The 13,535-nt window shown below is 38.8% G+C and overlaps 1 pseudogene; it reads left to right on the top strand.

Annotated features, from left to right (window-relative positions):
• Window positions 1–5,376: 5,376 nt before the first annotated feature.
• On the top strand, window positions 5,377–6,963 carry LOC116255242 (aspartyl protease family protein 2-like; annotated as a pseudogene).
• The last annotated feature ends 6,572 nt before the right edge of the window (window positions 6,964–13,535 follow it).

The raw sequence follows: 13,535 nt of genomic DNA, 5'->3' as shown, positions 1-13,535 counted from the left end.
GGACTGAGGTAGTTCAAAGATTTGCTTGGAGTGCTATTAATAGCATAGCATGCTGTTGAAATGGCATATTTCCAATAAGTTTTTGGTACATTCATTTGAAATAAGAAACTTCTAGCGACTTCGAGTAAATGTCCGTTTTTCCTTTCAAATACACCATTTTGTTGAGGTGTATCTACACAAGATGTCTCATGTCTCATACCATGTTCACCAAGGAAAGATTTGAAATCATGATATTTATACTCAGTGCCATTGTCGGATCTAAAACCTTTAATTTTTAATGCATATTGAGTTTCAATCATTTTATAAAAGGTTTAAAAGTGAGAGAGTACTTCAGACTTATTTTTCATAAAATAGACCCATTTAGACTTAGAAAAAACATCAATAAACAACATATAGTAATGAAATCTATCCATAGAATCAATAGGCACATGGCCCCAAACATAAGAGTGTATCAAATCAAATGGTGTTTGGCTAATGGAATCAAATAAAGTAAATTTAGGTCTAGTCATTCTAGCAAATTTGCATATTCCACACTCTCTACAATTGAAGCACAGATTAGGAAATAAGTAGTCTAAAACTCTAGAAGATGGATGACCCATTCTTTGATGCCAGATATTTCCATCATTGACATGATTTACATTCAGTGCATGATTCATGGTTCTTATTTGATAGAGTCCATTGACAAGTTGTCCTTCACCAATCATCTTCTAAGTCATCTGATCCTGAAAAATGACATTATCTAGCTTGATTTGGTTTTCCAATGAGGAGATGGCCGGATTCACTTGATTAGAGTTGCTGTCCCTTTTGTCTTGACTGCAACCCATGCTTCTATAGACTAAATTCTGCCTTTTGTCTAGTTTCCCATGAAGGAACCAGCAAGAGTCTCGAGAATGACCATTCCTCTTGCAATGAGTACATTTAACTTTTCTAGAGTTCTCATGTTTGTGTTTAAAAGACCTCTCACTGTTGGTGACGTGGGCACTATTGCTTGTTGTAAAGGCCATTTTGTCTTCATTATGTGTCTCTTGACAACGATCAGCCAGCATACCCATAGCCTTACACCGACCCTTCATGCATAAGCAAGGAAAAAACAGAAGCTAGAGAAGGTAGCTCGTGAGCCATAAGTATTTGACTACATTGCTACTCAGAATCATTAGGTAGTCCGGCTAGAATTTCAAAGATGCTATCCTGTTCATGTTGCTGTTTGGCCTTAGTGAGATCTGAAGTCAGTGGTATATAAATATCCATTTCATCCCAAATCGCTTTAGAAGTACCAAGGTACTCACTAATAGATGGCATTTACAAGATTAGGGGAGACAGGGGCAAAAAGAAACATTTACAAGAAAGAAATAAAAAGACTCCATCGCAAGGGAGAAAAAGACCATCGACACCAGAAATTTGCTTGGCTTTGTAATAATGAGGATGCGTTCTGCCAGAAAACCTGTCAGTGAATTCTACAAACAAGCCAGCTTTGCAATAAGAAGAAGGCGTTCTCTTTAGTTTTCTCGTCCATTCATTATAATCGATCAAACAGTCCTCATGAGCGAGGAGAGTGACTTTGAATAATCATAGTCACTATCTAATTTTTCTCTCTATATATAAAAATATAAAAAAGGCACATAATGATATGGGCATAGCATACCTGCAAACCCTCAGTGCATGAGCCTCTGCCCGATGAACTATCAGGAAATGAGAGCCCATGATATCCTGTGGTGGAAAGACATCTATGTACATATGTATAGAGAGAGGGTGTGTGTGGGAGAGAGATTTTCAATTTCAAACAGTTCAAGGTTCATGGTATAAGGAGGTCAATGGATGGCTTTTCTAGCAGGAACAACCCTGCCTTACAAAGGCAACATTGATAAAAAAAAATTCAAACACCACTATGACAATCTCTTCTTCCAACGTATTCACCAGCTATTACGGTCACCTTAGGGCATTCGTTAAAGTGCATATGTCCTTCCTTCATGTATTTGTGATTGAAAGCCTTCAAATAATTGTGATTGAAAGTCTTTAAGACTAATATTCATATCTTGATTTTACTGAGTGCAATGAAAAGACACAAAAATGGTTGACGATAACTATGGCTTGCATTATAAATATCAACCCATTTCTCTATAATACAGCCACCTTTTTAGCGCTCACCTTGGCTGCATTCTTCTCCACCTTAACATTCCTCCTACTTGTAGTGTGTAACCCTACCACCATCTTCACTTCCAAATTCCTGGGCTTCTCCGTAGACCTCATTCATTGAGATTCATCTCTCTCACCTCTCTAGCACCCTTCATCCACTCTAGCTCAACGAACCGAGCTAGCGGCTCCCTTTCCATGTTGCGCTTCTGCCAAATTGCTTCATGGTTTGCCAATATCACCAGCATGATCTCCAGCCCCATGATGCCTGGCCCCAGAAAGTTTCTCATGAAACTCTCCCTTGCCTCTACTGGGCCATCATGGACACAGGTATTGACATCATACGGATGATGTGCTGCCCTTGTGACCCCTACTTCAGCCAAACACCATCTATGTTTGATACACTTCAATCGTCCACCTACAACGGTCAAAGCTTCTCCACCAGCTTATAAGCTGAGGGTGAGTTCAATCTTTAACCATTTGCACAGCTCTACTTTTTTGGACCACTTACAAGTCACCAAAAGTGCATTGAATTGTGGGGAGGCTGTTTGAGATGGTTGGAGTGTCTCTTAGCATATCTCTCCATTCAAACACGGGACCGCCGGCTTTATCGGCAACCCCCCAAAACCATGAGCTTTCTTTGTGCTGGGTGCACGCGGCAGAGAAGGAGGGTCACATGATGCTCTGTTGAGCGATGTATATACAAACAAGGTAGGGCATCGTGAGATGCTTTACACCAAGGCAATCAAACACACCATATATGGCTAGGGGAGGATTCGTCACCACCCTAAATTTGTCTATTAATAACATTTATGGGTCATGCATGTGAAGAAAAACTTGTAGCTTAACCCAAACACGGAACCTTTTGCACTCTTGAGAGAGGATGAAAAACACCCAAAGCATGACTTTGTTCATGTAAAATATTATTAGTCACCAAGTAGAACCTGCCAATTACTGTTATCAAGGAAGAATGCTAGTCATCAGGACGTGTAAGTACTCTCATATATAAATTTGTGGATTTCATAGTCTGGGTTTGAAAGGAAAATCCTCTTACCTGTCACAGTACATCACTCGATAAAATGTATCAGGCGATGTGTTTAATCACATTCATCTGATGCAAATGCAGTTGTGATGATGGATTTCAACATGGTCAGAGGATTATATATATATATATAGTTCTACTGGATGATGTTATTAAATGGCATCACGGCATCATGAACCATTGTTGCAATAACATAATCGATAATTTTTTAATAACAGCTGATGTTATGAGATGGCACCATGGCATCAAAATGCTATGCCATAGCGCCTGTAGCTCCTCAATGCAGGCGCCACTGTCCCATGAACTACAGACGGAGAGAGAGATTTTCATTTTTGAACCCTTGTGTGTTCATGATTTTAGCGGGTCAATGGATGGTTTTTGGAGCAGGAACCACCATGGCTTATAAGGGCACGAGTAATAAAAAAACCCTTCAAATGCCACTACCAAAATCTCTTCTTCGAATGTATTTATTCATCAGTTATTGTGGTTTCCTTATGGGTTGTTTGGCAGGAAAGACACTTTGTGAATGCCTCAAAGATTGAAATAGGTTTATGAAACAATAGTTCTATTATTTCATGTACAAGCTTCAATCTTTAGAGTTGATTTATAAGTGTTTCTGCTACCAAACAACATGGAAAATAGGTTAAATTGTCTATCTTTGTCCTTCAGATATTTGCAATCGAAAGTTTTCAAGAGTAATATTCAGATCTGGATTTTACTCAGACCAACGAAAAGACAAAAAGAATTGTGGAAGCCCAACCAAGGATTAGGAGATTTGACAAACCTTAACCATTGGAAGATGTTAATTGGTAGATGCGACCAGCATTTCTCCACCTTGACGGTCATTGGTAACACCTGGAATACTCCGGCCACATGTTTCTTTTCTCCATAGTTTTCAAAAACACATGCTTCCCTAAATCTGCAGCAACCTCAACCATGACTTCTTTTACAAATACCCAGATATTTCGAGATTGAGTTACATGCACCACCCTGGTGTACGCTCGTACCCCGGCATACGTAATGAGCGTTTGCCGGGGGTGGACCCTATTACCAACATGTACAATTATTTTTATGTCCAAACATTGCATATACATGTGTGTCAGATAACAAATTGGTATGAAATCACAAATAAGTATGAGATGATGTTTATGAGATAACAAATAGATGGATGTATGAGATAACACCAAACATAAGTATGAGATAATGTTTTTTAAGATAACAAAAAATTTATGAGATAATGAGATAATAGACAGATGCAGGAGATAAGGCTAAACATAAAGATGAGGTAATATTTATGAGATAATAAAATATTTATGAGATAATAGGGTAATAGACGGATGTATGAAATAACACTAAACATAAGTATGAGATAATGTTTATGAAAAATAAAATATTCATAAGATAATGAGATAACACTATAAGTGGGACAAGAAAATTAAAATGTTTTCTTACTGCTTAAAAGGGTATATTGGTCATAACAATATGTATGTATAGACTGACAAATTTTACCTCTATCAAATCCCCAAAATCTTTTTTTTTGTGGTTTTTCGCTTTTATCCCTACAAAAAGTGTATTTTTGTATTAATCATGGACTCTTTTTGTCATACTTAAAATGGCGCATAAAATTACATACACAGAGGTGGTGTACATAACCAGCTTCGAGATATCTCCCCGTTATATGGCTGTGGGACCAGTGCCAATGTAGTCCAGCTGGCCAGCAGCTAGCCGCTGCCGATGGCTTCCTTGACAGACAGGGAGAAAGAAGAAAGAAGAAAGAAGAAAGGAATCATGAAAATATGAATCCACAAAGTTGGTTGATAGTGCAAACATGATCGTCCAGTTCCATGCAAGAGCTGGTGGAGCAGCTCTGGCTCTTGTAAGTGCAGGACTGAAGTGGATCAAACATTGAGGTTTGGCTGGAGCAGGAGTCACAAGGGCAGCACGTCGTCCATATGAGGTCACTACCGGTGCCAAGGGTGGCCCAATAGAGGCGGGATACTCGCCGGAGCCAGGCATCACAGGGCTGGAGATCATGCTGGTAGTATTGGCAAACGAGGAAGTGATGCGGCGGGAGTGCAACATTGAGCACAGAGCTGCCTGCTCCACTCATTGAGCAAGAGTGAATGAGGGGTCATAAAGAGGAGAGAGTGATAGAGTCTCGATGAATGAGGTCTATGGGGAAGCCGAGAGGTTTGGAAGCGAAGATGGTGGTAGGGTTAGGCAGTATTACAAGCAGGAGCAGCTGCAGGAGAAGGCCGAATGCTAAGGAGGAGAAGAAGGCAGCCATGGTGAGTGCTAAAAGGTTGTTGTATTAAGGAGAAGTGTGTTGGTATTTATAGTGGAAGTCATAGTTAGGGTTGCTGCTGATTAAAGTGAGCATGTGGATTTGGAAATTGTGGAGGAAAGAAACATGTGATCGAACTGAGCAACATATTCCTTGGTGTAAACCATCACAATGGAGAAAAGTTGGTAGCATGTTACGCTTAGGCAAATCTTGTAGTGCTTGGTTGGAATTCCACAATTTGTTTTTGTGTCTTTTTCATTGGACAGTAAAATCAAGATGTGAATATTAGTCATGAAGACGTTGGATCACAAATATTGGAAGATTTTCAATCACAAATATTTGCAGGAAGGACGCAGACACTTACCAAAGGGTGACCGCAATAACCAGTGAATATGTTGGAAAAAAGAGATTGTTTAAAGGTTTTGTTATCTGTGTTGCCCTTGTTGTCATGGCCGCAGCCGCGGGCGACTTGGCTGATCGAAGTTCGTCTGAAGGTCACGGTCTCGGTGGAAAAGTCACCCATAGTGGAGGATCCGTCGCCGTAAGACACTTGGTAAAGGCACGAATGGCGCCTGGAGCAGAACCTTACTGTTTTTGTTGGCATAGATATGGAATTCCGACGCCTGAGAAAGGTTCTGCTCCAGGGGCCGTTTGCGCCATACCAAGTGTCTTAGAGCGACGGATCCTCCACTAAGGGCGACCTTTCCACCGAGACCCTGACCTTTGGACGGACTTCCATCGGCTGAGTCACCCTCGGCTGCGGCCACGACAATGAAGGCCTGTTTGTTGGCACCACAGGGCTCCTCGGTCTCGGCCACGGTGACCTTTACTTCTCTTCGCAGGGTGGCCGGATCTTCAGTCGAAGCTTCTCTTACTGCCTCTCTGACCGCCAAGCTGGCTCCACTCTGTCATCGACACTCATCATTGGTGACGCTGCGCTGTTGGCTCCTGGCCATGGCTCGGTCTTTGCTCCCATGGTGGTGAACCCCAAGTTAGGGACCTTCTACTATGTCCAGCTGGTTGGAATCATTGTGGGCAGCCGCTGCTGGTCCCGGAGAGTGAATGTCACGACGTCATTGCCAATGGAAACGAAGGGGTCATTGTTGACTCCGGCACCTTCGTCACCCACCTGGTACAGCTGGCGTACGTCCCAATGAGGGACGCTTTCCAGGCAGGGACGATGCAGCTGAACTGCATGACCTCTGGATTCTCTCTCTTTGCCACCTCCTATGACCTGAGCGGCAAGGATGTCGTGAAGGTGCCCACCATCATCTTCCACTTCAGTTGAGGTTTTGACCTGTCACTTCTGGTTAACACCACTGGCTTGTTCTGCTTTGCCTTCGCTGGTACCAGCAGTGGCCACACCAACATCGGCCACATCCAGCCGCAGGGCCGTGTTCGACCCCGTCGCATCCCGAGTCAGGTGCGTTGCATTGTTAGGAGATGCCAGATTGATCATCATAGACTCGGGTACCACATTGACTTCTCTTGCCAAAGATGTGTATGATCAAGTGGCAAATGCGGTGCCTAATGTCATAAACCATGAACGCCTCCATCCTCCTAAGCAAGATTATCTGTGCTACCATGTAAAGAATAATGGTGATCCATATGAAAGGCTGCCAGAGATGACCTTCCATTTCACCAATGCTGAAAGTTGCCACCTTCAAATATCTTTATGATGTTTGGAAGTGGAGTGGCCTGCTTAACCATTAAAGACAGAGAGATGCCCATCTTCCGGAATGTTGCGCAGCATAACATGCATGTGAAGTATGATTTGGGGAAGAGGCTGCTTTCTTTTGCAATGTACCAAGGGCCAAATATATATATATATATATATATATATATATATATATATATATATATATATATATATATATATATATATATATATATATATATATATTTCTTTTGTGATGATCTCCATGGTTCTCTGTACTGGTCTATAATTGGCAGCATTGGATGCTGCTTATGTTTCATCTCAGTGGAATGACCGAGTGTCATGTAGTCGATGATATTACTTTTCCATGTTGAATAAATATATATGTGTTCAGTTTTAAAGATGTTACCCCTTCCTTTTAGGCTTAAAGCTTAACTTAGATATGATGGGCAATTTAAACATTTGCTATGGCTTTAAAAGTCGCTAATACTCACAATTCTGTCGCTAATAAGTAATCGTGATGGTCAAAGGTCCACCACCACAAGTTCCGTTCCCCAAACTGTTACGGATGAAACTGGCCATCGTGTATTAGTTGTGTTTGTTAAGACATTAGTTGCTAGCATAATGGCCACAGAATGTGCCTACACTTTATTATAACTTTTATGATGGAATTTGTCGTCACTTTATATAATGTTTTATGTGACGGTTATATTTGTTGCATAACTTATTAATGTCTTTGGACTTTGCAACTAACGGCGCTAACCCTCCATCTACAATGATGGCTGTTTTAGCATGCACAATGTAGTAGCTGGTGACATATTTTTGAATCCCTGACACATGTTTGGAACGGATTTTGGGATCACTTTCGAATATGGCATCATGTAAATGTAGCTAAAATTCAGAACATATAGTACTTGCTTAATGTTTAATTCATTGATTAAAACTTTGTGTTATAAAGAAGGCATTAATTGAAGCGATGTTACTTTTATTGAAAAAAGAATATGATGCTTTTTTATTTTGTATTTTTAAAAACGGAATATTGTTCTTAACATGTTCCATCTAAGAGAATTTAAAAGCCTCAGTGCACGTTACACAAAAGACTTTACCTTGAGAGGCGTAGCGTAGCTTGTCAAAAAGTTACGGAGTCAAACAGAAACAGGGTTACTTCGATGAACATAGCGTAACTGGTCGAGTTGAGAGGCTGGTGAGAGTTAGGTCGAGTTGAGGGGCTTTGTGAGCGGTCATCTATAGAAATTTATAAATTGTGTTATTTTGTAGGAATCTGGGGGCGATGAGGTTGGGAATATAATCACCTTGAAAGAAAATGAGGAACATCAAATAAAGCAATGGTTGTCAGGACAAAGATATTTATTTAAAAATCAAGCAAAGGTTGAACCATCAAAGGACCCAGTTTAGTTTCTTGGATCTGCTGCTGCCTTAGTGTTTGATCGGTCAGGACAGGCCAAACATGATGTCAGCAATCCCTCCAGTTTTCCAAAGAAAAAAGAACTTCACGTCTTGACAGAACAACATTATCTTCAACTGGTAGGCCTGCAGGACTCGTTTGGCTAAGTGTTTGCATCCTCAAAATTTTTGGTTGGTTTCGGAGCGCTCCAGAAAAATGAGGTTTTTGTTTTGAAATAGGAAAGAAAGGGACTCACCCGTCCATACGAGGGCCGACCATTCCCAGTCCCTTTACTAGGGGTAATCAATCGAAGGGCTATGCTTATTATTGATGCATTTCGTTTTAACTTGAACATCTCTTTGATTCTATATGCGGTGTAGAAAAATATTGAAAATTTGATGTTTCAAACTTTTGAAAAGGTTCTTGAAGAGTTGCTTGAGAATGTGAAATGTTTTGGAAAAACTAGAAGGAAATCCTTGTGAATATCATTGGGAAGCTTGAAAAGTTATTTTGAAATCATTTTAGTGTACTCTTAAGACATTAAGTAGGTTTAAGATTTTGCTCTAATTCGGTTACCACCTAGTTAGAGTTTCATCTCATCTTGCTTAAGTGCTTTTGGAGATGTGCTTGTGATCATACGTGATAGTAAGTGAGTGAAAATAAATGGATGCATTGATCCTATATTATTGAAAGGAAAAATCATTCATTCCTACTATAACATTCATCTAGATGCATTCCTACCATAACATACATCTAAGATTTTTGATTTTGTAAATATCATATATATGAAGGAAAAGTTTTTGAAAATGGATTGGGATTATAGACCATCAAGCAAAAATCCAATATTGGGTCATTACTTGGTTTGTGGTCTTGATGAAGTCGGCAAATGAAAAATTAAAATCTTAAATGGTAAGATATTGAAAGAATAGAAAAGAAAAAGATCATGAAAATCATAAAATCACATGTTTTGAAAAAGAAAGATATGTATTTGTATACATATATGAAAGCTTATGAAAATGATGTTTATATCAAGTAGAGAAGAGAAGATCATTTTAGAAAAAGAAAGAGAAATTTTAAAATAGAATACACGTATATATATATTTATATATACGTATACGAGAGTTTATAAAAGTATGTTAAATCATACAAAGAGAAACAACAAAGAAAGATATTCATGTGCATGCATACGTATATAACATGTATATATGCATACGTTTTCATGAATATGAAAATAAGGAATAATTTGAAAATAGCCGACTTCAAATTTTGATATAGGGCGGAAGGGAGCTTGGACTCATGCAAGAGCCTAAGATAAGTATCCAAGGCCACATTAGAGAAATTTCTTTTGAAAAAGTTTTAGAAAATATGATTTATATAAAAACATATAATATTTATGGTTTGGTTACAAGGGAATATGTTTCTTCCACCGTTGGGTATGGAAGAAAATCTAACAACACATCGAGGCACTCTTTAAGGTTCCTAATGCGGTGATTAGGAAAGAAACTAGCGTAAAATGACATGCAAATGCATTTTAACATGTACATTTTCATGATGGTTTTCTCGGGTTGGACAAGTTTCAATCTCAAAAATTAATATGAAAATAAAGAGCCCCAAGCCATACCCTCATTCTCACCGTTCATTGGTATGTATATAGAAAGATTAAAATATCATGCATGGATAATATCAAACAATATTTAAGAAAAGAAAGAGAGCATGATTCAACTATGGAATGGAATTTCATCTTCTCATGTTCCTGGTGCACTTGGGCATATCCTCTTGGCTCTAAAATAGAGTTGAGAGCTATCTCTTATGGCCATGGGGAAATGAAAAAGAGAGAAAAATAAAAGAAACAAAAGAACAACAAGAATGTATTCAAGAAATAATATAACATAACTCAAGCACAGAAATGAAAGATCATCTCATCTTCTCATGTTCCCGTTGCACTTGAGCATAGCCTCTTGGCTCAAAAATAAAGTTGAGAACTATCTCTATTGGCCATGGGGAGGAAGAAGAGAGGAAAGAAAATTGGAGAAAAATGAGAGGGATGATGATTACATACCTCTAAATGAGAAAATGACCTAACGAAGATGAATACCTTCACTTGAAGATTCACTTGAGTGAAGCTCCAAGATAATGCCTCCAAAAGGGTTGTAGTTTGCTCCAAGTTGAAGAGAAATGGAAAGAGGAAGAGAGAGACCTCAAGAAAAACCCTAAGTCTTCAAGTGAGAATACTCTAGGGTTTCTCCCAAGGACTACTCTTGCTCAAGAGGGTGAAGTGGGGGGTATTTATAGAGGATTTTAGAGCCATAACCCAAAATTTGAATTTTTTTGTAAAAGACCAAAATCACCTTGTAAAGGAAGGTTCTTTGTAAAAAAGGAGGGGCAAATGGGTCTTGTTTATCAAAAAAACCAAAATTATCATCTAAAAGGAGGTTCTTTGTAAAAAAGGAGGGGCAAATAAATCTTGTTTACCAAAAAAACTAAAATCGCTCTCTAAAAGGTGGTTCTTTGTCAAAAAGGAGGAACAAATGAGTCTTGTTTACCAAAAAGACTAAAATTACCCTCTAAAAGGAGGTTCTTTGTAAAAAAGGAGGGACAAATTGGTCTTGTTTACCAAAAAGACCAAAATTGCCTTCTAAAATGAGGTTCTTTATAAAAAAGGAGGGACAAGTGGGTCTTGTTTACCACAAAGACCAAAATCACCCTCTAAAAGGAGGCATTTTTGTTAAAGGAAAGGGCAAATGGGTCTCAAATGCTTGATTTGTATTTGAACTTGGGTTTGTGGATATAATTTTGATTTGGATTGTGGCTTTGGACCAATTTAGATCCAAAAATTGGGTTTTGTGTTTTCAATAAAAGAGGGCATTCTTTTTGAAAAAATTTGGGGTGATTACACTAAGTGAACATTTTATGATTGTGTCATGAATCCTTTCAAAATTTGGGATAGATTGATGGAGCACTATAATTAATAATTCTTGAATCAGATCCAATTTTCAGGGCAAATTCACGCAACACCCACAAAGTGTTCCGGCTGTTATACAATCCTTCATAAATATTTTAATTCTTTGGACTGAACATTTGTTTTGTGCACTAATGCCCAATATTCATACGACAGTTGCATGCAACAGTCCGGTTTGTGCCAGAAGTGTTGGTGAGAAGGCAATAAGTTCTTAGAGAAGATGTTAGCAACCATCAGTTTGTTTGATCAACTTTCAAAGGTGGCCATCTATAATGAAAAATTCAGTTTTTCATAATGTTTTGGCTGCTAGAATGATATATATAGAGAGATAAAATTTTGATATAGAAAGCATATCTGGTGCGGTCCTTCCAGTTTTCACTTTTCACCTATTCAAAACAGACCTTAGGTATGCAATATCTTGGATCATATAGATATATAGCCGTCCACATACGTCATGAAAAGGATCTAAGATCCCACCTAAACAAGAAATTAAGTCTAAGGTCTCTGAGAAAACTTGTTCCAATAGATGGATGAGCAAATGCTAGTCCATCAATTTGAGATGTAATTCCAGATTTTTTAGAGTGACGTCTCATCTACATCATGACAATGACGGTAGACAAACTGCAGCTTCTCCTCTTCACCGCTCTCTTTTTTCTATCGTTTTGAGTCACAGCGGGATGTGAGATGAAGTTGCATGTGCATCCTTATGCACTCACGAGTATGCAGTTACCATACCAAAAAAGATGGGGTTTTAGGTATGTTGCATGCACATCCTTATGTACGGGGAAAAAAGAAGGGGGTTGGTGTACTTCTGAATTTTTTTAATGAAATGATGTTTATTTTAGACTTTTTAACTCTTTCATAACCTATATATATATATATATATATATATATATATATATATATATATACAATCTTCTTTTTTCAAAATATATCTTTTCTATAATACCTTTCCTTGGACCGGACACTCTACTTCTCATTATGACTGTTACATTAATTGAAATATGTCGGCATTGGCCCATGTCCACCCGAACTCCAAACCTGGTTATCTGTAAAAATTTTCTTGAGTTTGTATGGTTACGATGAAAAAAAATAGGAAGACAAAAGTGGAAGCAAAAAAAAATACAATAAAAGACATACCTTTTAAAAAATTGCTAAAATGTCCCCTTATTCTTGAGTTTGTACGTTGGGTGCCCATAAGGGGCACTCAACTCAATCTACCCGAACTCAGCTGAACACTTGCCACTCACTGTCTCTTCATGAGCAACTGTCACCTCTCTCTCTCTCTCTCGATTTAGCCTAATTTGTTTTTCTATTCTGAAACAGCTCTTAAGGATGGTGGAAAGATTAACGGAAGATGTGGACTATGAGAGAGTGACATGCATGGAATGTTCTTGTGTCAGATTTCCATTGCATCCATGGGTCACATTTTTACTTGGAAACGCAGTCACCAGTTTGGTTACTTGTGGTGCTATGCTACAACGCTTCATTGGGTGATTCCTGCCCCAACGCATCCCTAGACCTTCCAAGCAGGATTAAAGCTAATTTGCTGCAGACCTTTTCTTCGAATCACCGAATTTGAACGAGGTGCTTGAGAATTACAGGCTTAGCCTCTCTGGCCATGAAACCTAAATAATTTGTATTTGTATCATTATAGAAAAAAGAAAAACGATCTTGGAAAGTTGAGAAGACGCATATATGATCTATGTTTTATGCATAAACGTTGAGGTGGGGATCTGCTCAAATAGAAAACATATAAATCTTAAACATCGACCAAGAAGAAGTTTTACGGTGAGTCCGGCCATCTAAAGAGAACAGCTGGACCGTTGATGGATCGAGCCCAGTTTCATGGACTGGCCTGCCCTGATTGATTTTGAGAAATCCAGGACTTGTCAAATACAATGAGCAGCCATTGATTCAACAGTTTTTCCAAAGGAAAAGGACCAATCTCATCGGTTTGCAGTTTGAATGGGTCACCGCAAAACACAGTAACTCGTCGGAGGCAAAGCAAGATATTCGCTGCTGACTGAAGGCCCTTCAGAAAATCAGTGGCCGAGG

This window comes from Nymphaea colorata, chromosome 5 (genome assembly GCF_008831285.2).
Source record: "Nymphaea colorata isolate Beijing-Zhang1983 chromosome 5, ASM883128v2, whole genome shotgun sequence".
In the NCBI taxonomy this organism is placed as follows: Eukaryota; Viridiplantae; Streptophyta; class Magnoliopsida; order Nymphaeales; family Nymphaeaceae; genus Nymphaea; species Nymphaea colorata.
Note: the sequence above shows the minus strand (reverse complement) of the source record. Positions and strands in the feature narration are given on the sequence as shown.